Below are 23,674 nucleotides of genomic sequence, written 5' to 3' on the forward strand. Positions count from 1 at the left end.
AGTAATTTCAATATCCAATCTTCCATTATCAGTATTCCATAATAATCTTGCTGTCAAAGCCATAGTCATATAGTAAGAGTCTGATGGGGATTACCTCTATCCCAAATATTTTCTTGCCATCCATTCTGAATAGGTTGCTGAAATACTGCTGTAAAATCATATCTCTGTTCTTTTTTTCAAAATACACTGGGTCATCTCTTAAAAGTTTTTCCATTGTCACATGGCTGCAGTTAATTCCATAGATTTTCTCTATATTGGGCTCCATCACATCATTCCAGTCCAGAAGATTATCCATGCCATTGATAACTTTATCTCTAGAATCTTCATTCATTTCTTCAGAGATAACATTGAGTTCCAAACAATAGATTTTATTTCTAAAGTCCATAGACTCCAAATCTTGTTCCTGTTCCACGTTGGTTCCAATCTCCGGGATCTCCTCTCTCACAGGGACCCCTATTCCAGTCTCCAGGGTCACCTCTCTCACAGGGACCCCTGTTCCAATCTCCGGGGTCTCCTCTCTCACAGGGACCCCTTCCAGGGTCACCTCTCTCACAGGGACCCTTATATCTTTAATCTCCTGCTTCATTTTACTCAATTCAATTTTCATTATCTCAATCTCATCCATTATTTTCTGAAACATAGTTATTTCCAGATTTTCAGCCACTTTCTTAATTGCCATTTTAAAAGAAAAATATAGGAAAACCACTTCTTATTTCAGCAACAATTGGGTTAATACTCCAAACTTGGTGACATCACAGTATAAACAGAGCAGACAGCCTTATCTCTCCAATAGTTAAGTAAACAAAATGCAGTTCCCAGGATCGAAACAATTAATGGCAATCGTCAAGAAACAGATTCGTCAAAATAAAATAGACCAAAAAGAGAGTAGTCTCAAAACAGTATAATATTTTTCAAAATAAAAATCTGGAATAGAAATCCCTCTTCTGTGTATATCTTTAGAATGCAAATCCAGGACAGCTTTTTGCAACAAAAACAGAGATAAGCTATTAATTAGTGCGTAGCAGAGAGAAGTTATGGCTCCCCAGTGAGATGTCAAAAACTGATCAATCTGGCAAATCTCTTTTAAACAGCAACAATTTAAGTCAAGTAAAAGAAAAATATAGAAAGAAGGGTGCTTGCCTGTTAGTGCGTTCTCTCTTAGAAGATAAGGTGAACGTTCGCTTTAACAGATAGAGCTTGCTGTTAAAAATCCGTCCCACCTTCGTCGGCTGGACCTCGTCCCATAAATTAATGAGATCTGGTCGTCCCAACAAAAATAGGCTTTGAGGTTAATCTCTTCGTTTCTCCCTACCCGGGAGAAGTTTAATCAGTCAAAAAAAAAAGAAAAAACTGACTGATATATCTGAATAAGCTTCTTTTGAGGCAGGAGCCCGTCTCAAAAGCAGGCACAGGCTAAGTCACCCTTCCCGGAAGTCCAGATCTGAGCCATTTCCTATCAGATAGACATTAATTGAAATATTTCTACTGGCTGCATGGGAGTTGGATTTCAACACGTTTTATTTTTCCGTGGTGAGTCCAGGTTATGATGGCAAACTTGTAAAAGGGAGAATTGCACTCTCCTGCCTTGTTTCATTTAATGAGCATCCCATCTGGAGGTATTTTGTGACTGAAGACATGGCTACTCAAAGACATAAAAAATGGTTATGATGAGTACTCAGATGCTGTCATTTCCCACTGCCAAGCTCTGCTAGGATAAACAAGGACTCTTCTGATGGAGAACTTGGCAGAAGAACATGTCTAGTTCTATTAGTTTAGTAAAGTGATGATTTGGGAAAGCAGACATCATCACTACAGTACTTCACCCAGGCCAGGACATCCACATTTGTTTAGGGGGGGGGGATAGCCATTTGCCTAGCAAGGCTGTAAGGAAGCATATACGTGTGTGTGTATTTTGTCTCTGTCGTCCGTTCTTTTGACACACAAATAAAGCCCTGCATTGGGGCTTATTCTGTGCTGAAAGTATCTCTTCCTTTCTTTTCTTTTGCAAACTTAAGGACTGATCTTTTTATAATTTAGTTTCCAAAACATGATTCTCTGCTCTTGGCCTCTTTGTATGGAAAATTTGCTTGGAAGGGGATATGGATATGAGGATAGATTCTCAAAGCACCGCTAAAAACCATGGAAAACAGCTGATCATGGATGCATGAGGAATGATTCACTTAAAAAATATATGGTGTGCAACTATTGGAAAGCAGATTCCACTGAAATTTCAAGAGCCAAAGGAAGTTTGAGACAAACAGCACGTGACGTTCCACAAACCATAGAACATCAGGTATGGAAGAGGTTTGTTCACAATTATGTTCATGGAGATAACCAAGAGACATCTCTTGGATCCCCTCTCATGCTTACAAATTATCTTTATGGCTAAGTTGATGATTGAAACTCACTGAAATTATTTACTTAATACATACAATCAAAAGAAACAACTGTTGTTTGGAAGGAAGTGCTCTGCATGTAAGTAATAACATAATGCTTGATATGTACCAGGTGGTATTTAATAAGGATGAGCCAATCGGTGAGAGGGGCATAGAGCATTGGTAGTGTATGTAGCATCAACATAGGCAGTGGGAGGGGGCAGGGCAGAGTTGTTGTGGTCCATAGGATGGCCATTCCACCCACCAGGAAACCTCCCTTGTCTTGGGATAAGCCTAGAGGACCTGCATATAGTGTTTGGGACATGGAGACAGACTTGGGACCTTGCTGTGGTGATGAGCTGGCTAAGGTAATCTCAGCAGTGGCATTAGAAGAGCCTGGGACTGTAGTCCTGGGTGATTTCAAAATTCATGCTGAGGCTGTCTCTGATGGACCAGCTTTGGATTTCACGGCAGTCATGGAGTTGACTCAGGTAGTCATCTGTCCAACACATAGAACAGAGCATACCCTCAATTTGGTCTTTGTCTCAAGAACTGAGGAGGATGTTCTGAAAATGGAGGTGGGGTGGATGCTATCCTATTGTCATAGTCTGATCACTTCCTGGTGAAGTTTGGAACAACAGTTTCTAACACACACACACTGTTGCAGGGGTGGAGAACGTATTTTGATGGTTCATCATTGACTGATGGAATCTGATGGATTCTTGAATGCTCTGGGTAACTTGCTGGTGATCCTGTTGAAACTCTAATCTCATTCTGGAACGGGGAGTTGAGGTGGGCTATTTACATGATCACTCATGAACACCTTCTCCAACGTTGTGGAGTCTGTTCAAGGTATTCCAAGGCTATGAAACAGTTTAGATGACAGCTAGAGTACAAGTGGAGGAAGTGCTGGAGTGAATAATAATAATAATAATAATAATAATAAATTTAATTTTTGTGTCGCCTATCTGGCCGAAGCCACTCTAGGCGACGTACACGTTAAAATACAATAAAATACAATATAAATACAGCATAAAATACAATGCAGTCAACAATAACCATTTTAAATAGCAGCAGTATAAAACAATGTAGGGCAATCAATAGACAATTTTAAACAATTTTAGCCCATCCCGGAGATCCCAAAGGCCTGTCCAAAGAGCCAAGTTTTTAAGGCTCGGCGAAATATATCCAGGGAAGGGGCATGGCGAAGATCGAACGGGAGGGAGTTCCACAGAGTGGGGGCTGCCACTGAGAAGGCCCTCTCTCTAGTCCCCACCAACCTAGCTGTTTTCGTCGGTGGGACTGAGAGAAGGCCCTGCGTGGCTGATCTAGTCAGGTGGCTTAGTTGGTGGTACTGGAGGTGCTCCTTTAGGTAAACTGGGCCGAGACCGTATAGGGATTTAAAGGTTAACACCAACACCTTGAATTGGGCCCGGAAAACAACTGCTCACTAAACAAAGGTTTGTTGTTGTTATGTGCCTCCAAGTCGACTACGACTTATGGCAACCCTATGAATCAGTGACCTCCAAGAGTATCTGTCATGAACCACCCTGTTCAGATCTTGTAAGTTCAGGTCTGTGGCTTCCTTTGTGAAAGCAATCCATCTCTTGTTTGGTCTTCCTCTTTTTCTACTTCCTTCTGTTTTTCCAAGCATTATTATCTTTTCTAATGAATCATGTCTTCTCATGATGTGTCCAAAGTATGATAACCTCAGTTTCATCATTTTAGCTTCTAGTGACAGTTCTGGTTTAATTTGTTCTGACACTCAACTATTTCTCTTTTTTGCGGTCCATGGTATCCGCAAAGCTCTCCTCCAACACCACATTTCAAATGCGTTGTTTGTTCTCTTATCCATACATAGAGATCGGAAAGACCATGGTCTGAATGATCCTGACTTTAGTGTTCAGTGATACATCTTTACATTTGAGGACCTTTTCTAGTTCTCTCACAGCTGCCCTACCCAGTCCTAGCTTTCTTCTGATTTCTTGACTATTCCCTCCATTTTGGTTAATGATTGATAATCCTTGACAAGTTCAATGTCCTCATTGTCAACTTTAAAGTTACATAAATCTTTTGTTCTCATTACTTTAGTCTTCTTGACGTTCAGCTGTAGTCCTGCTTTTGTGCTTTCCTCTTGAACTTTCATCAGCATTCGTTTCAAATCATCACTGGTTTCTGCTAAGAGTATGGTATCATCTGCATATCTTAAATTATTGATATTTCTTCCTCCAATTTTCACACCTTCATCGTGATCCAATCCTGCTTTCCGTATGATATGTTCTGCGTACAGATTAAATAAATAGGGTGATAAAATACACCCCTGTCTCACACCCTTTCCGATGGGGAACCAATCGGTTTCTCCATATTCTGTCCTTACAGTAGCCTCTTGTCCAGAGTATAGGTTGTGCATCAGATGCTGTGGCACCCCCATTTCTTTTAAAGCATTCCATCGTTTTTCATGATCTACACAGTCAAAGGCTTTGCTGTAATCTATAAAGCACAGCGTGATTTTCTTCTGAAATTCCTTGGTCCGTTCCATTATCCAACGTATGTTTGCGATATGATCTCTGGTACCTCTTCCCTTTCTAAATCCAGCTTGGACGTCTGGCATCTCTTGCTCCATATATGGCAAGAGCCTTTGTTGTAGAATCTTGAGCATTATTTTACTTGCATGGGATATTAAGGGAATAGTTTGATAATTACTGCATTCCCTGGGATCCCCTTTCTTTGGAATTGGGATCTATATGGAACGCTTCCAGTCTGTGGGCCATTGTTTAGTTTTCCATATTTCTTGACAGATTTTTGTCAAAATTTGGACTAATTCAGTCCCAGTAGCTTGTAGCAACTCTGTTGGTATGCCATCTATTCCTGGTGATTTGTTTCTTCCAAGTATTTTAAGAGCAGCTTTCACCTCACATTCTAAAATTTCTGGTTCTTCATCATATGGTTCCTCCGTGAATGAATCTGTCATCCTGGCATCTCTTTTATAGAGTTCTTCAGTGTATTGCTTCCATCTTCCTTTTATTTCATCTCGGTCATTCAGTGTGTTCCCCTGTTGATTTTTCAACATCCCTACTCTTGGTTTAAATTTCCCTTTCATTTCTCTAATCTTTTGGAACAGGGCTCTTGTTCTACCCTTTTTGTTGTCCTCTTCTATTTCTGTACAGTAACTATTGTAATAGTTCTCTTTGTCCCTACGTACTAGTCACTGTATTGTTGCATTTAGGGTTCTGACGGTGTTTCTATCTCCTTTTGCTTTTGGTTTCCTTCTCTCTTTAACCATTTGAAGAGTTTCTTCAGTCATCCATTGGGGTCTTTTCTCTCTTTTTAACTAGAGGTATTGTCTTTTTGCATTCTTCTCTGATAACGTCTCTGACTTCATTCCATAGTTCTTCTGGTTCTCTGTCTGTGATGTAATATCTCTTTAAGATCTTGGAATTGTCAGTTAAGTGCGGTTAGAGTGGAGTCAGTTGAAAAGGGTTGGGCATAGCATGTAAATGGAAAAAGACTGTCCTCTGTGGAATAGTAATTAAAAAGTATACAATTCTTATGTCAAAGAATCGAGATGTTTTTATTATAAAAATAAAACACATTATATGGTGTCAGAAGTTAAAAATAAGAAAAATAAAATGGACTCATTTCGACCTCCACCTCCACCTCCTCTAGTGCTATGAGGTAATCTGGCTGAGACATGGAAACGATGGGAACAAGCTTTTATTTTATATCTTTCTGTGGCTGGAGTTGATAATGTTGCTAAGAGCCGACAAATTGCTATTTTGTTACATTGTATTGGAGAGGAAGCGTTGGCAGTTTACAATACGTTTGATTTGTCGGAAGTGGGGCCACAAGACATAGAAGAAGTACTTGAACAATTTAGGAGATATTGTACTCCTCGTAAGAATGTGATATTTGAACATCATGCTTTCTGGAATCACTCTCAGAGATATCAAGAAACCAGTGAACAATTTGTGACTGAGCTTAAACTTAAGGCTAGTAGTTGTGAATTTGGTTCAACAGTTAATTGTATGATACGAGATAAGATTGTGTTCAGTGTCAAAGATGAAAAGTTGAAGAAGAGATTGCTTGCGGAGCCCGAGCTTACTTTGGAGAAAGCGATTGAAGTATGTCGTTTAGAGGAAATAACAAGAGTTCAACTGCAGGCTATGTCAACGTCCTCAAAAGAAAGTCAAGAGTTGCATACAGTATCTGTGATTGATAAAACCCATGAAAGAGTTCCAGTACAAGCTGTTAGATCTGATAAGTTCAAAAATAAATATGAGCAAATTAAATATAATAAGTGCTCCTGTTGTGGTATTGTGCATAAACCTCAAGATTGTCCAGCATTTGGGAAAACTTGTTATAAATGTCAAATGAAGAATCATTTTGCTAGAGTATGCAAAGTAAATGTAGTTGGTGCCAACAAGGGGCAACAGGGTTATTTGATGCATGAGCTGGATTTAAATAGTCTGTTTATAGGAGAATTAACTGAAGCTGGTGAAGATTTGGTGAATGGGTGGTATGTTGATATGTTTGTGCAAGGGCTGTCAGTAAGATTTAAACTGGATACAGGAGCTGAGGCAAATGTGTTGCCTCTGCAAATATTTCATGAACTATCAGACAAGAAGGTGTTGTTCAAAACTGATGTTTGTCTTGTGTCCTATGGTGGAACTCGTATAAAGCCTGTGGGAGCTATTGTTCTTGATTGCCATACTTCAAAAGGAGCGGCAACATTGATGTTTTACGTAACAGAGGGCTCCTCTCTTCCGTTGCTTGGACGAGCAGCTTGTGAGACTTTGGATTTAGTTCGTCGAATTGATAATGTGACTGCGATTCAATCATTAACGCAAGAACAGTTCCTTAATAAATATTCCGATGTGTTTGAAGGGCTTGGTGAGTTTGAGGGTGTGCACCATATACATATTGATCCTGCTGTGGCTCCTGTTATTCATGGATGTCGGAAAATTCCGTTTACCATATTGAATAAACTAAAGGACGCTTTGGGACAAATGAGAAGTGCTGGAGTGATATCCAGAGTTATAGGTCCTACAGAGTGGGTCATCAGTCTTGTTATTACAGAGAAGAAGAATGGAAAGTTACGTATATGTCTTGATCCTCGTGATTTGAATAAAGCAGTTCGTCGACAACATTATACAATTCCTACGACAGAGGATTTTTTATTTATTTATTTATTTTATTTAATTTATATACCGCCCTAAGCCCGAAGGCTCTCTGGGCGGTGTACATAAAATAAAAACAAGTACAATATATAAATACAATAAGTACAATAAATCAAAAACCAAAACCAGACAAACAATACAAGAACCAAACAACGTCAAAATACAAAATAATGCTAAAATACTGTAAAATACACTTTAAAATGCCTGGGAGTATAAAAAGGTTTTCACCTGGTGCCGAAAAGATAGCAGCGTCGGCACCAGGCGCACCTCATCAGGGAGACCATTCCATAGGATGTTTTGAGTCGTCTAGCAGGAATGAATTTTTTTACCATTTTAGACGAAAAAGATGGTTATTGGCAAGTCAAGTTAGATGCACATTCTTCACGGCTATGTACATTTAATACACCTTGGGGGCGATATTGTTTTAATCGTTTGCCATTTGGGCTTAAGTCTTCTAGTGAGGTGTTTCAGCAGAAAAATGAGGAAGTTTTTGGTCATATAAAAGGGGTTTATATGATAGCTGATGATATGATTATTGCAGCAGCAACATCGGAACAACATGATCAGATTCTGTGTCAAGTTATGGATATTGCACGTATGAAAAATATCAAGTTTAATATGGATAAGATTCAATTTAAGGTTGACTCTGTAAAGTACATGGGTCAAATAGTTACTGCCCAAAGAGTATGTCCGGATCCTGATAAAGTGAAAGCTATTTTTGAAATGAAATGTCCACAAGATAAACAAGGTGTTCTTAGATTTTTAGGGTCTGTGCAGTATTTATCCAAATATATTCCGGGTGAAGCAGAGCTGACAGCACCTTTACGTAATTTATTAAGAAAAGATATCTTGTTTAAGTGGTTGCCTGAACATCAAAAGGCTTTTGAGTTGCTTAAAATGCAGCTATGTCAGGCACCTGTACTGCAATATTTTGATATTACCAAACCAGTTACTGTGCAAGCAGATGCATCAAAAGATGGTCTTGGAGCATGTTTGCTTCAAGAAAATAAACCTGTATCCTATGCATCAAGGTCACTTACTTCAGCAGAGCAAAATTATGCTCAAATAGAGAAAGAATTACTGGCGGTGCTATATGCAATGAGAAAGTTTCATCAGTATGTGTTTGGTAAAGTTATTTCAGTTCATACTGATCATAAACCTTTAGAAATAATTTTTAAAAAACCAATTGGTAATGCTCCTGCTCGGTTACAGCGTATGTTGTTACAGCTTCAAAGGTATGATCTTAATGTGATGTATATCCCAGGTAAGTATATGTATATTGCTGATACACTATCTAGGGCTGCTGTAGATATATCTACAGATGTTGAGGATTCTATGGTGGGAGAGAGAGTAGTACATGGATTGGGCACACTTGTTATCCATCCAAAGGGGGCAGCTACTATAAAAGAGGCTACAAAGCATGACTCTCAACTTCAAGAAGTAGCTGTTTTTATAAAGAAAGGATGGCCTCAGTATTTGAAGGATGTTCCTAGTGCTGCAAAGTCTTTTTGGCATGTAAAAGATTCTTTACGCTGTCATGATGGCATTATTTACTTGGGGAACAAAGTGGTCATTCCTATATCTCAAAGGCGAGGTGTTATTTCGCAGCTTCATGTGTCTCATCAAGGTATTCACAGGACTAGAGCTAGAGCAACATCTTTGATGTATTGGCCTGGTATGTGTAATGATATTGAAAAAGAGGTTGGAAATTGTTTAGTGTGTGCTCGTTATGCTCCATGTAATCAAAAGGAGCCACTGAGGCCACATGAAATTCCTGAGTTACCATGGCAGAAAGTGGGTGTGGATATTTTTGAGTATAATTCTTCTTCTTTTCTTCTCGTAGTGGATTATTTTTCAAAGTATCCAGAAGTGTTAAATTTATCTGACAAAACGGCTAGTACTGTGATTGTTAAACTAAAAAATATTTTTGCTCGTCATGGAATTCCGAGCATAGTTGTGAGTGATAACATGCCTTTTTCTAGTAGAGAATTTCAGCAATTTGCTTATGACTGGGGATTTGAGCAATGTTTTAGCAGTCCAGGATATCCACAATCTAATGGAATGGTTGAAAGAGCAATTCAGTCAATTAAACAACTTATTAGAAAAGCTGAGAATTCATGTGTAGATGCACACTTAGCGTTATTAGAATATCGTAATACCCCAGTTACGGGAATGTTATATTCACCTGCTCAAATGCTAATGGGCAGAATGCTTAGAAGTAAACTTCCAGTAACAAATGCTTTATTGTGTCCTAAGATACCAACTGGTGTGCATAGAGATCTGAAAGAAATACAAAAGAAACAAAAATATTTTTATGATCGTACAGCAAAGCCACTAAGTGATCTATATAAAGGTGATTCAGTATTTATCCAGTCTAATGAAGGCTGGTTTCCAGCCACAGTCATGGAAAAGTGTGCACAGCCACGTTCATACCAAGTAATAGCATCAAATGGTCAAAAGTATCGTCGGAATAGGCGCCATTTGAGGTGTCAACAACAATAATCTGACATTAGTGATAAGATAGATGATATAAGACAAGATGAGTCAATGTCTGGTGAACAAATAAATCAATTCTATGATAATGATTCTGTTGTAGGGGATAATGTAACAAATAAAGATGTCAGTGTTTGTTTAGATAGACCTAATGCATATGTAACATCTAGAGGTAGGACTATTAGTCCTCCATTGAAATATAAGGATTATGTATGTTAAAAAAAATGTTATTGTATTAATTCATTGTTATGAAACGAAGATGTGATGTAATATCTCTTTAAGATCTTGGAATTGTCAGTTAAGTGCGGTTAGAGTGGAGTCAGTTGAAAAGGGTTGGGCATAGCATGTAAATGGAAAAAGACTGTCCTCTGTGGAATAGTAATTAAAAAGTATACAATTCTTATGTCAAAGAATCGAGATATTTTTATTATAAAAATAAAACACATTATACTGTCAACTACGTTTAAAGCCTCAAACCTGTTCCTTATTTGATCTTTATATGCTTCTGGGATGTTATTTAAATTGTATTTTGGCGTTATGATTGCTTTGTTGGTCTTCTTTAGCTTTACTCTGGTTTTCAATACGACCATTTTATCATCTGTACCGCAGTCTGCTCCTGGTCTTGTTTTTGCAGAAAGTATGGAACTTCTCCACCTTCTGCTACCAATTATATAATCAATTTGATTCCTATATTGATCATTTGGTGATGTCCACGTGTATAGTTGTCTTTTCGGTTGTTCAAAAAATGTGTTCGCAAGAAACAAATTATTGGCTTCACAGAATTCAGTAAGTCCTTCTCCTGCTTTGTTTCTGTCTCCTATGCCCCATTTCCCCACAATTCCTAATTCTTCTCTGTTCCCTACTTTTGCATTCCAGTCCCCCATGATTATCAGCACATCTTGCTTTGGTGTGTGATCAATTTCTTCCTGTACTTCTGCGTAAAATCTCTCCAATTCCTCTTCTTCTGCATTTGCCGTCGGAGCATAGACTTGGATGATGGTTATGTTGATAGGTTTCCCATTTAATTTTATTGATATCACTCGCTCAGACCTTGCATTGGAGCTCCTAATTGCTCTTGCTACATCACTTCTCACTATTAAAGCAACCCCATTTCTTCTTAATTTCTCATTTCCTGCATAAAATATTTTGTAGTTGCCTGATTGAAAATGGCCCATTCCTGTCCATTTTAGTTCGCTCACACCAAGTATTGTAATGTTCATGCGTTCCATTTCTTGCTTGACAATTTCTAACTTTCCCTGGTTCATGCTTCTCACATTCCATGTTCCTATTGTGTGTGCTGTACAACTCCAGACTCTCCTTTCACATCTGTGCGCATCAGCCTCTGGGTTTCCTTTTGGCTTTGACCCAGCTGCATCATTAGTCACAGCGCTACTCGTACTTGTCCTTTGTTCTTCCCCAGTAGTTCGGTGAGTGCCTTTTGACCTGGGGGTCTCATCTTCCAGCACTATCTCATGTTGCATTTTGGATGCTCTGTTCATAGGGTTTTTGTGGTGAGAGATATTCAGAGGTGGTTTACCATTGCCTTCCTCTGAGTTTGGATGCATCTTAGTCTGGTGTCTCAGCTTTGAGCATTCCGCCTTGGGTGCCCCTGCTAGGAGTTTAGCCTCTTGGTCTAGACTCCTGACGGCATTGCTCTCAGCTTCTTCAACACACTCAAACCCCCTCACCACGTTAAGGTGTGCATCCGAAGAGGAAGTACAAGCACATAATTGAGCCTACACCGTACTGGTAAGGGAAGAGAAGGTATATTTCACTGCAGCCATCAGATTCTTGAGTAGCCATCCAGTGGAGCTTTTGTCCAAGGTCTTTTGACATCTGCCTTAGTCAGTGAAGGACTAGAACCTTCGATTGCCTGCTCTGAACCTTTTGCAATGCATTCTGACGGTAAAATCACTCAACAAACTTCAAAATGACATTTTCACTGTTATTAAGTAAATCCAGATGAGGTGTCCAATATTCAGTCTTACTGAGTATTATGGGATCAGTTTCATTTGATGCAGCCTAAGGACATGGACAAGATACTTGTTAGTGTGCATCCATCCACATGAGCTCTTGACCCTTGCCTATTTTGGCTGCTTAAAGCTAGGGAGGTTTAACTGTATGGGTCCAGACAGTAATTAATGGCATGATCAAAAGAGCCTCCTCTCATGTCTTCCCTGCTCAGCTTCTGTCCCTACACCCAAACTCAGAAAAATCTGACTTTTTTTCTTTACACAATAAAACAGTTGCACAATTTCCCCATTTAGATGGCCTGTTGTTGGATGGCCACACTCCATTCTAAGCCTCTTTGCAGATCCAATCAGCTATAAAACTGTAAACTGCTGGAAAACCCTATTGCAAGCTCTCTTGCCCCTCATAGAACTATAATGCTGGGAGCCACAAAAGTGAAATAATTTTGAAACCACTCCAAAAACACCTCATGTATGGATAGCCATGCCCACCACCACCGCTACTATGTGTTCAGCCAGCGACCAAAGAAGCCCTCAGGGCATACAGTGCCTCCCTAAATGGAGGACTAGGGCTGCAAGCAGCTGTAGATTAGTGGACAAATAAGCTTTGAGGGTGTGTGAGTGTCTGGATTCTTCAGGTTTGGCTAGCAAACTTAGCCAAATTCCACATATCTAAGGAATGGATAGTGACATGTTCTCTCTGCCTATTTATGTGGATGTGTGCACAGTGGATTCACAGGTCATGTCTACAGGTTAGGTCATGTACTGGGGGTGGTAAGGTGTATGTTTTCATAACTGTGATTGGGGATTTCATATTCTCTCCCCATTGGGCCAGTTTGTCAGATCTCAATTGGTAATAATTTTAGTCTGTCCAATCAGTGATTAAAGAAGTTTTCACAAAGAAGATTGAATTTGAAAATCTTTTCTTTGTTATAAAGGGGTTTTCACAGGACCCTCCCCAGATAGTAAAAGACCCAGGAGAGGGGTCTCAGGGCACAAAGGCTTGCCCCCCCACCAGCAACCTTTGCCATAGCCACACCCTGCCATCTTCTGCACATTCAGCTGGTATGTGATGAGTTGTGAGGGACAAAGTTGTCAGTTTTGGTTTCTCTCAATTTCTCTTCTCAAAAGTCGAGTTCTCCACAATTCTACCTCAGTTTGTGATTTCTTTTCAAAAAATCCTCATGAGAATTTGTCATCATTTTAGTGTGCATTTCTCTTTATTTCTCCCCTTTCATGCCATTTTGCCTAATATACACATTTCTGTGAGCAATTTTTCCTAGTATAATGCATTTTTGTATGCTATCTTCACAAAATGTACATTTTCATACATACTTTCCCCATATATACACATTTTTGTACACATTATTTGGTTAGAGAACAACACTGCAAAATTCAGAGAAGCGCACGTTTTGTAGGATAGCTCTGTTTTGACTGTGTCAGAAAGGGTGAATTAGGTAGTTTCATATTAAAATACAAACCAAATGAATTTCTCCCCCATCTGTAATGAAGAGTCTCTAGGTGCATATATTAGTACTCATGTAGAGGTCCTGAGGGCAATCTTGACTGGGCCAGGACCTCACTTATCTGGTGGAGCTCTATGCATGTACTGATGATATTCACTAATAGGCAAAAAAACTTGCGATTTAAGAATGTACCTATAGCCCACAGATATTTCTATTAAACTTTAAAAAGCAGGGACATTGGGCAGCTATAGTGAATGCACCAGGGGAGCAGGAGACCTGACCTCCTCTCTGAGATATTGGACTGCCCTACAAATTGGTCAAAATGCAAACACAATTTGGGTTGGTCTTTCACAATCCAGTCCACTTCCTATGTAGCTTGGAAGAATTTGGTAACATGTGCCTCTGAGCATATGGTGAGTGGTGGCAACACCTGCCATTTCCAAAGATGGAGAATTACATTTTTGTATGTTTGTTGGTGTTCTTCTTACTTTGCTTATTTTTTTATGTTACTACTGTTTCTACAGAGAATCTAACCTAGACAATTATATTTCTCTCATTATTCATCCTAGAAATCTGTGTCAAATTTATTTTTATTAATTTCAAAGCCTTTTTATTGCTCAATGTCATATGAATATGAAGACATCCTTTTGTGTTTCAAACTGGAGGCAATGCTCTATTGCTATTTTGGGCGCATTAACAGTTGAATCTGAAACTGCAGTTTGATGTAAAATCAGACGGATTATAATATGTTGCTGCTTCAGGAATGACTCTAGCTGTTGGAAAAAACACATGTGGCCTGCCCAAGATGTATGTTTTGAGCCTGCTATGTTTAAACTACTCCACTTAAGGAAAGGTGGGCATGGTGAATTAAAAACATAGCGCCCATCTAGAATTTTGCTAGAATATTTTTCACCTCCCACTGTTTTATCTTGTGCAAACTGAAACACTCCTCATGGAAACTATTCTGCAGAACAGTCAGTGCCATTATTCCACAATTGTTTCTGGAGCTTTTTTTTAGTGTTGCAAAGTGTTGCTGTACTTCATATATTCACAGAAACAGAAGCAAAAGAGAATGATTTCCTATAGGAAACTTCACTAAAATTGCAGAGTAAATCAAACATATTTAAAGTGACTATCTGGACTATATCAACTGTTTTAATATTGTTGCTTCCTGCTAAAACAAGATCAACATCAAAACTGCTAAAACAAGATCAACACAGCACATGTCTTGTTTCTGTTCTTTGGGCTGATAGCCAGTGTTGCCATCACTCACCATATGCTCAGAGGCACATGTTACCAAATTCTTCCAAGCTACACAGGAAGTGGACTGGATTGTGAAAGACCAACCCAAATTTGACAAATTTGTAGGGCAGTACAATATCTCAGAGAGGTCAGGTCTCCTGCTCCCCTGGTGCATTCACTACAATAAAACTGACCATGGGGGAGGAGGAAGGGCAGGGCAGAGGAGATGGGATGGAGGAGGAGGGGATTGGAAGGGGATGGGGGAGAGGAAGGGAGGAGTGAAGGAAGGGGAGGAAAGGGGCAAGAGGGAAGGGACAGGAGGGAGGAGGGAGGGAGGGCAGGTTTGATCCATTTACGTGCTTTTTGAGTTCAGTGGGATTTACTCCTGTGCATTCATGCTTAGGAGAAGTGAAACTGACCTGGGAGAAGGGCAGAGAGGGGAGGAGGAGGACAGGAAGGAGAGGGGGGGAAGGAAATTGGATGGGTGGGCATCCCCTTTCCTTGCCAAAAGGAAAACATCATGAACAGTATCATTGCTTTTCAGCATTTGCCCCACCTTTTTATTCTACAGCAGGCACATGTAGCCTCCCACCCAAATTTAAACCAAAGCTGTCCCTAGCCACATCCACACCAGACCTTTATTTCACTTTAGAAAGTCATGGCTTGTCTCAAAGAATGCTGGGAAGTGTACTCTGGCCACTGGAGCTCTGTCAGGGGAATAGGAGTCTTCTCTCAACACCCTTCACAAACTACACTTCCCAGGTTTCTTTGCAGGAAGTCATGGCTATCTCAAGTGAAATAAAGGTCTGGTGTGGATGTGACCCCCTGATTAGGCAACCCCAGCAGCTGTGAGTCTGGCTTTTAGAACACTGACTGTTGGTTCTTACTGAACATGCCTGGTCTTATCATTGAGTTCCATGTTAAATTTCTTAAATTAATTGAAAATCAGCCAGGCATTTTTTAAACGTTTAAACTGCAGAAGGTCAGAGTATGGGGCAAGTAATAGGATTACAGGTACTTTGTGAACATGCCTGATTTTTAATGAATTTCAACAAATTATGAGAACTCTGACAGAAAAAAGTCCAAAAGGGGTTTGTTTTTTCTCTCTCTCTTTTTACACTTTGAACTCTCGATTCTCTCTGACTGTTTTGTGTATTGCCATGAAAATTGAGAGGGTTGTTAAGCAAGCATTTCTGAGTTCAGGACTATAAGTTTTGTAAGGTTTTGTTTTGAAATAAGCTTATGGGAAGCATCAGAATGGCATGGGGGCATTTTCAATTTAACATTGCGGAATGCAAAAAATCCATGTTGACTATAGTATACAGCCACTCTTGTGGCTGTATAATAAATTTTATGGGATCCGCATTCCCTACATTGAACACAACCCTCTTACTGATATTTTACATAGCCCTAAACAGCTCAGGACCCAAATATTTGCAGGAGTGCCTCCTCCACCATGAAACAACTCAATCCTTATGATTGGTTCCTGTTTGAGGTCCTTATTGGGATCTAGGGGTAGGGAACATGTCAAAGGGCTTTCTCCATTGTGAGGCCTCTGACTCTAGAATAATCTACCCCTAGAGATGCACCTGTCACCCTCATTGTTGGTCTTCAGATGTTAACGGAATATATTTTTCATCACCCATGCCTTTGAAGCAGTATGATTTTTATCCTCAGCAGGATATTTGAATTAGTGTTTTAATGATCTGTTAATATTTTTCTTTTAGTGTAATATTTTTATTGTTGCCAGCATTTCTTTGCTTATATACAGTATATTTTTGTACATTGTTCTGAACTCCTTTAGAGGAAGGGTGGTTTATAAACATCCTAAATAAATAAATAAATGAAGCATGATCTTCCAAAGATGGTTCTTTTGGGAAACGTTACACTCACAACATTCTATATATGCTGGACACCATTTGGCTCAGTGCCTAGTATTAAATTATGGGCTGATGTAGCAGAGAATGAGTAAGAGCTCAGAGATCTAAGCTGCAGAATTCCCAGAGAATCATTATACTGCATACATTACATTATATCACATTACATGGTCATAGTTTCCATCACATCTTCAATGAAAGTACTACTGCTGGCTCCCTATTGGCTCCTGGGACCAACAAGAGCTGAGCGCTCTTCAGACGTTACAAGTGAGAGTAATGAATGGTGACCATGCTAGTTCCATCCCTCCCCCATCACCATTTTTGTCACTGTGTGAAAAAAGGAGCTTTTCCTATTTGTGGAAGCTCTTCACACATTTTGGAACCCTGATTTTCCTGGATTCCAAAACACAAGGAAACCTCCATGGATATGAAAAGTTCCTCACTACACACAGCCTCCTTCCATGAGTTGGAAGGCAATGTGAATGGCAACAGAGGAGGGTGGCATGCTTGTCCCCACTACCTCCCCCGACACACACATTTGTAATGCCTGAAGAGGGCTTTAGTGTCTCTGGGATACAGCAGTTCCAAGTTTGGGGAATGGGGTGCTTACTGTTCTTTATGCACAGCTCTGCTCTCTAAGCTCTTTACTCATTATTGCTGTTTGTGCTGCCTTTTGAAGAAAACATCAAACCTACTATGCACACAATGCTGTATGTGTATGTTAAAGGGGCCATGGTCTGGAAAGCAAACAGGCAGCAGACTCTGAAGGGCACTAAAATGTAAAGCATTTTAGCCTACTGGCCATATGTTAGTATCTTTTCGCTCCAACAAGTTGATGAGATACAGGAAGCAACACATTGGTAGTGACTGAAAGAAAGCCATATTTCCAGATGCATTTTGGGGACAAGTTTAGGAAGTCATATTGAAGACCACAGTTGTCCTGAATCGAATCTTACACAAAGGCATGCAACTAGGCTGAGTCAGTGTAGCACAGTAGCCCACATGTTGGACTGGGATCATGGAGACCTAGGACTGAATCCCTGTTCACCATGAAGTGCATTTGGTGATCCTTGGCCAGTCACATTTTCTCAGCCAAGCCTATGTTGAGGATTATCATGAGGATAAAATAGGGTAATGCCTTGTATGCCATTCTGAGTCCCTTGGAGGAAGGGTGGGATATAAAATAAATAATAAAATAAATCAAGATCTATCAGTATCTAAAAGTCATGGAAACTTCTCATTTCCTCCAATGGGCCTGGAAATTATCTGGGTTGGAGTTTTTTAAAGTACCAAGGCAAAAGTACCAAATTTGGTGGACATCTCTGTGCTCCTTTCACCTGAATGCATTTTTTTATAGCCGAGTCATGTAACCTTCAAAAGAAAAAAAAGGAACATTTTATAGCATAAATTTTGAAGGAATTGAAAGAGTTTGGCCAGGAGCCTTAGCTCTGATTTGGTGAGATGTTCTTGGCAAAAGTATAACATTTTGCAAACACTTTGTCATGCAATATACATGGTGACCTGCCAAAATGGCCATTCTCAGTTTAATGGCAAAAAGCTTCAAAGAATGGCTGCATACAGTCCTGACAGTGACATGGAGAAAGCAAAATGAATGTAGTAGCTTGGAAGAGTAACTACAGTAGGGCCCCGCTTTTCGGCAGCTCACTTTTCAGCGTTCCGCTAATATGGCGGTTTTCAATTAGAGTAAGGCCCCACTCATACGGTGCTTGTTCCACTTTTACAGTGTTTTTTGGGCGTCGGGTGCCATTTTATTGACTGAGTTCTGCTTTTTGGCGGGTTTTGCTTTTAGGCAGGGGTCTGGAACATAAGCTGCTTAGCAAAGAAAAAGCAAAGAAGAGCAAGGGTATATATTACTTCAACATCCCTCCCCCACAATACTATGAATGGTAAAACAATTCCCTCTGATTAGAAGGGAGACATGCCAATCACAAAAAATGCTCACCCTCTCCCCACCCTGGCGTTTTCCTTATATGACAAGGTTGGGAAGAAAAGGTTCACTTTGGGCAGGCACACTGTCTGCAGTGCTTCTTCAGTATCCAAATCTCCAAAGCGCTCTGAATCCCTTCAGAGGTCCGTTTCAGTTCAGGATGGTTTGAAGGGATCCTGCTTGAGTTCGAAGAAGTGCCAAATCTTTCCAAAGCTGCTCGTTTGGGAGTTGGGATTTGTCCAAATCTGACACAACCCCCTAACACTAATATTCAGTTGTTAATTATTTCAATAGCATTTTACTGCATTACAATCTGTACATTCCTATCTTCATGCTCCATATGGAGAACCAAGGTTGGGAGATGTTAAGTTTGCCTACCTAACCTGTCAGCTTGGGCCAACACATATAATCTCAGATCAACCCAACTTGCTGGTGAGACATTCTGTTGCTGAACCACTTGAACCCAATATCTGGCAGAGTCATGTACTGGCTGTGAGTACAGTATTCAAGATTTAAAGCATGTCATTTCAAAGTCACAGGATGTGGTGATGGCCACTATCTTAGACAAACTCATAGGAAAATAGGAAGCTGTGTTAGTATGAAGTCAGGCCATTGGTCTGTCTAGCTCAGTATTGTCTACATTGACTAGCAGTGGCTCTCCATGGTTTCAGGCAGGGGTCTCTCCAGCCCTAACTACTTCCCTTTCCAACTCACAGATTCTATGAACCACTATTAGCCATGATAGCTAAATGGAAACTTCATGTTCATAAATAGTGTATCTCTGAAGACCAGTTGCTGAAGGGCAAGTAGCAAAGGAGGAGGGTTGCTTTCATACCATGCTTGTGGGCTTCGTGGAGGCATCTGGTTGCTACTTACAAATAGGATGTATTTAGCTCCTTTCACCAACACAAACTAAGCCAGACTTTCGGTTTATGATTGTAACTGCTTACAATAATGCTTCTTCATTTAGGTTATGTCCACAGCACAGGAAATGGTATGTCAATTTAACTGTACACCAAAGGATTTAAAAAGAGAAGGGAGGGCTGCTTTCTAAAGAGTACAAGTCACATAAACAGCGATAGCTCATGCCAGCAAGCTCCCCAGAAAAGACTGCCAGAGAAGAGAGCCCATGGGGTAGCAACATCTGCAATGGTAGGCTTGTGGCTCCTGCCTGCAGATGCTGCCTGCCTGCACATAAAGGCATATCCTCATGTGAGTGTGACTTTACTGAATATGATTCTCCCAAAGGGAAAAGTGGTAAATAAATATAGAGTATGCACACAGTAAATCTTCTCCTAAATAACTTCTGCAAAAATGGCTAATACTGCATGTTTGTGTTCATATGAAGGGAACTGATTTTCTTTTCTTTCTTTTCTTTTTGGTTTTGCAGAATGTTCTGCATGATCAGACCCTCTGCTTTATCAGACTCTACAGAACTGAATATTTATTCAATTCATCATATATCCTGTCCTTCCCTTTTTTTTAAAAAAATAGAAAGCTATGTTAAGGGTTAATTTTCTTCTGTTATATAGTACCGCCTCCAGGGTGGCATCTGTTCTGTTATGACTTAGCACCTCCATTCCATAATGGATGTCCTGCATCCGCCATCTTAGAAATATAAGCTGATCATGCACTGTGGCCGGAAGCATGACTCAGGGAATACTCTGGGAGAGCCAGTTTAAATGTAACACACTGTAGTATTACCTCATTTGGAGTTTGCACTGTTACCTTATTTGGAGTTCCTACTGTAAGCTTCCTGTACGTTCACTGAAGGGTATAAAAATCAGGGAACGAAGTTAGTTGTGGTCGACCCACCCACGCTGCTTGCCGTTTGTGTGAGTGTATTTTTTAATAAATATTTTTATATTTTTCTTATAAACTGCTATGTGACTCCTTCTTAAAGACCAGAGCGAGACATGGACTCCTGATTACCATAACAGCTCAAAGACATAGGAGTCCCAATGATCTCCCATCCAGACACAAATCAGGTCCTCCACACGCACTTCAAGAATGCTACAGGAGCAGGCAGCCTCAAATCATTCACTGGGCTCCATTGTGGCTTCCCACCAGTTAGGCAAGAAATATTGAAGGCCAGCACTAATGCAAAGGAAATGAACCTTGCTTACCAAAGCTATTCTTTTAAAACTGCAAAATAAATAGCTTTCCAGTCATCAGAGCAGAGGCCTATTAACTAGCCACTTTTCAAGCTTGAATGCTGCTCCAGCATAATGTAGACTTTTTACTAGAGTTCAGCTCTCCAGGAATGGCTCTTTCCCAAAAGGGGTGTTCGGTCCGTATCCATATGGGTGGGTTTATCAAGATTCATACATTCTTTGCTTGTGTTGTCATTGGAAACAAATATGGAGCCAATTTGCTGAATGCAAGCTTATGGTTGGACTCAGCTGGGACAATTTATGCTAGTGAGGCTTGTCAGATGTATAGCCAAATGTAAGCTAAGAAAGTAATAGAAAGCCTCTTGTACAGAGAGCAGCAACTCTGTGAAACTATTTCTAGGGGAGCGACTGCCTCATTTTCATTACTTAAATAAAGCACAATGCCATCCTGTAAACAGATTATTAGATTTGGATGCAGAAGATCGGTGTACAAATGTCGTCACAGCCATGGCCAGATTATAATGGTGCATTTGGAGCAATTACACCAGGGCCCATGCCACCAGGGAGCCCAGACTCTGAGCTTTCAACTCCCATCGGTCCCTGCAAATATGGCCAATGGCCAGGGATTTATGGGAGTTTTAGTTCAGCAACATCTGGAGGGCCAAAGGTTCCCTAACCCTGTCCTAAAGCTATTATGTTCCTGTGTTGTAATTATTTCATTGAACATAGGGCTTTACAGAGCAAGCAGAAAGAAAGACAGACAGATCCCGCACACCTGACCTAGAAGTTATTTTGTGCAGATACTACTACACAGAATTTTAATACAGACATCCCTCTATGTTTAAAGTTATTTTATAAAAGAGGTATATAAAAGCAAATAATAATTTTAACAATTAAATTATTAATAAAACAAAACATGATATAACATATTAAAATCCTGTTAGTTATCTCATTTGTTTTACCATTGAGGAAGAACATTGGAAAGTGGGGGCAGGTTTTACTTGTTTTATTGAGCAATTTAGGAAAAATACTGACTAAAATCTTTTCTTTACTATTTTACCTGTAAAAGTAAAATAGTAATATATATATATATATATAAACACACATAGACAGATGAAAGCAGATCACTCTCCCATTCCTCCAGTGGTTACAGGCCTAGATAACTCCTTTTAAGGATCAGTCCTTGCTCCTCCATTGTCTCCTTTGTTGCCATTCTTAGAGCATCCCCACTTTGTGGACCCTACCAAATACATTCAATATGAGTAATGGAAATCCAAAGATCTATTACAGATTACATGACTTGTTTAATAATTACGTACCTTTGAATAGGGCTCAACTAAAAGAGAAACTAGGAGATGTTAAAACACACTGGTTCCAGCTATTGGAAATACAAACTTTTGCTATATTCATTCTCAGGACTAACGGCCAATTGAGCCCCCTAACTTTCTATGAAAGCTTCTCGCAAAGCTTCTGTAGGTAACTTAAAAGGCTGTGTCTCTATTATTTACAGTGGCCTTTTATTCTGTGTAATGAAAGCGTTGTGGGACGCTGATATTGGTTTAACAATAAAAGACAAAACTTGGCAAGCTCTGTAGCGAAAGCCTCCAATTAGAGTTATATCTGTCAGACAGTGGTGTAGTCGTCCAGGGTCTCAGGAAGTCTTAGACCACTTTCTTTTTTGGGGAGCAGGGTCCCAGCAGGGTCCCTATGTCTCCAGCATCCTATGAGCCAATCATCATGAAAAGGGTGTTAGCCACTGAGAAGAGTCTTCTTGCATGCTTCCTTGTCCTTTCCTGCTGATTGGAACCAATAAGAATGATAGGAGATGAGTCAGCCACTGAGAAGATTCTTTTCAGTAGCTAACACTCTCCTCTTTCATGCTTATTGGCTCCTAGCGACATCTGTTGTTGTGTGAGAAGGTATTAACGAGGATCTCATTCTCAACCAGCAGCAAAAAAGAGGGAGGGGCATGGCTATGACTATCATGAAAGGACCCTGCACTTCTGAATTTCCCACTACAATACTGCTGTCAGAGTTAAGGATCTGTGATGAAAGTAGAGTTACGCTGGTATTTTATCCCTGTCAAACTTACTAGAATGAATGCTGATTTTTCTAATACATGTTGGAGGTGTTGTCAGGCGGTAGGCACTTATTACCACACGTGGTGGTCTTGTCCAGTAATACAGTCCTTCTGGATATATTTTTTTCATGAACCGTCTTCAAAAGTATGCCAAATAATTCAATTGAGTCCCTGTCTAGTCGTATTTTCTATCTTCCCAGAGGACATAAGCTAGATATCCTATAAGTATTTGATTCTGTTCCTTCCAGCAGCAGCCAAAATGGAAATAACCCAGCACTGCAATCACAGTTTGATGGCTGGTGGAGTAAAGTTTGGATACTTGCACTGCAAGAAAAATTGACCCAACAAAGCAGACTTAGACCGGTGGTCCCCAAACCTTTTTTCCATAAATCACTTGATTTTTCTGCTTGTAGCAATTCTAATGTGCTAGGCTAGGTGCTGCATAATTTTAAAATTATTTTTACAGAAAAGCCATGGACCACCTGAACGAATCTCAAGGACCACTGGTGGTCCATACACCACAGTTTGGGAACCCCTGTAGTAGACACTTAATCAAGTCTGCTTCATTTGAAATCACTTGGTGATCCTTCTTGATTTATCTTACTCGTCCTGACTGTACTAGTAGACCTCAAAATATCCACATGCCTTTTAGGTCTGATCATCTTCCAAAATACTGATTTGAAAATGAAAATGTAGTCTTATATTTATTTTATTATCCTTTCTTGATTTTCTGTACAATCTTTAACTAGCCCCCTTTATGATCCCTATATATGGATTTTTGACTGGCTTTTGAAACTCAGATTGTATGTGAAACCCTGTGTTATGTGTATTTTTTTTAATAATGTACACGCCAAAAATATACATTTTATCTTTCAAATAATTTTTGAACAGAAATAAGAGTATACATGCAGCTTATGATGCCACTACAATGT

Source organism: Rhineura floridana, chromosome 2 (genome assembly GCF_030035675.1).
Source record: "Rhineura floridana isolate rRhiFlo1 chromosome 2, rRhiFlo1.hap2, whole genome shotgun sequence".
Classification (NCBI taxonomy): Eukaryota; Metazoa; Chordata; class Lepidosauria; order Squamata; family Rhineuridae; genus Rhineura; species Rhineura floridana.